Source organism: Sinocyclocheilus grahami, unplaced genomic scaffold (assembly GCF_001515645.1).
Source record: "Sinocyclocheilus grahami isolate Dianchi unplaced genomic scaffold, SAMN03320097.WGS_v1.1 scaffold1.1, whole genome shotgun sequence".
Lineage (NCBI taxonomy): Eukaryota > Metazoa > Chordata > Actinopteri > Cypriniformes > Cyprinidae > Sinocyclocheilus > Sinocyclocheilus grahami.
In genome coordinates this window covers 2,070,922-2,072,730 of record NW_015505180.1, presented here as the reverse complement: position 1 = coordinate 2,072,730, position 1,809 = coordinate 2,070,922, and the positions used below count along the sequence as shown (strand labels likewise).

Below are 1,809 nucleotides of genomic sequence, written 5' to 3'. Positions count from 1 at the left end.
GAGCAAAAAAGTTAATGTCAAGCCCTGAATGTATTGTCATAATTATAAACACACTGGTTTGTAGTGCAAATAGTTTGACAATTTACTGCACTTTACGCTTATAGTTATTTACCTATAGCGGCTAATGAACTGCACATTCACAGACAATAGTTTACTTCTATACTGCAAAATGAGGTGAATATGTCTGAACAGAATGGTTCTGTCGAAATGTAAATGACTGTAATTATAAACACATTGGTTTGTAGCACATAGTTTACTCATTTACTGCACTTATTATTTACAGCGGCCAATGAATCCAATTTTTGTGCACATTCAAAGAAAATAGCTTATTCTGCATTGCAAAATAATGATTGACAAATATATTTGGCCTTTTTGCTCCACCACTGGTTACTGTTAATAACTCTTTATAGTATATCCTGTATGAATTATACTTTTGGACAGAAATAGTCATCCCCCTTCCTTCCCCACCTACTTAGGTTACCAATACCATAATTTGCAAGGAGTGCTCTTTCAAAAAGAAAATGTTAGTAAGTAAGTAACCTACACATTTACAAGCAAACCAGCACACACTGACAAATGTCTGAATTACCTGACAGAGGAGCTCTGAATAGGAACTATACATTAACAAACATTTAAATTACTTAAATACAATAATTAAGTACTGCCAGGCGTGTGGTGGTGATTTAATAAGGTAAATACCATAGACTGTAAAAAAACAGGTAGATACGCTGGAAGAGAAGGAGACTTACAGGTGAGTTCCGTGACATCTTCCATTCCTGCGCTTTATCACAGCGTTTGTCAGTTTGGTTTGTTTATGGGCTGAAATGTGTGCTGTTAAGTGACTATATAAGTCAGTAACTGAGCTGTCATCTGCACAATTTATACTTAAATCAGTCTGCACGTGTTGTTACGACTGTCACCAAGCATCCGAAGCTGTCAAACTAAACTAAAGCCCGCCTGGTGGAGCGGATGAAAAACTGCACTTCTGTTCTTACCTTAACTAAGTCATATTTTATTGCCAACGGACTCAAAGTTGCTTCAGAGATTGGGTCATTGTCCATGTTAGAAAAAAAGGCGCTCTTTTTCCTTTCCTACTGAAGAAAAAGCAAAAGCCTCTTTTTTTATTTGGTTCAATGTGTACAAGGCCGGTGACAAACAGCTGATCATTAGCTCCCTCTTGTGGTCAATAACATGATCTGCATTATTAACTGAAACTACAAACCAGAGATGGCAAATCATAGGTGAGAACCGAGATTTAAATTTAGAATATTTTACAGCAAATCTATATTTTGTCATGCTCTTGACCAGCAGAGAAACTTGGATCTAGTAGTTTGTTAAATGATCCAGATCAGCTTTCAACTAATGTGTTAAGTCAGATAAAATGTTGTGTTGTTGAACTCAATGGCATAATGTAAACTCAACTCATAATGTAAACTAAAACTAAAACTATATTTTATACTGTGTCTATAGCTGAAGTAGATGTTAATTTGATTTCATTTATGATGTTTGTTCACAATTAGACAATGACTTTGTGTTTGCAGAATCGAGCAGCATTTAGTAAAGCTTGACTGGATCTTCCTCTGTGTCACTGATGAGGAGGATGTGAGTCTCTCTGGAGCTCTGGATGATCATGAGGCTATAGATGGAGGAGTGAGACTCTGGCTTCTGCACACCTACAAAATCAAACATCACAACATTTAATACAAATTAAACCAAAGTTAAATGGGCTGGTGGAAATGATTCTCCGATGGGTCCGAGAGCATCCCCTCATACATAGAAGAAGCGTTTTGGATAATTGCTAGATGGATA

General features: G+C 36.5%; 1 long non-coding RNA gene across 1 annotated transcript in view; it reads left to right on the top strand.

Annotated features, from left to right (window-relative positions):
* Positions 1–1,653, top strand: part of LOC107595599 (uncharacterized) — a 6,530-nt gene extending 4,877 nt beyond the window's left edge. The window contains exons 2-3 of the long non-coding RNA XR_001610283.1: positions 752–755; positions 1,643–1,653. This is a non-coding gene — a long non-coding RNA (uncharacterized lncRNA). The remainder of the gene's footprint in view (positions 1–751; positions 756–1,642) is intronic.
* The last annotated feature ends 156 nt before the right edge of the window (positions 1,654–1,809 follow it).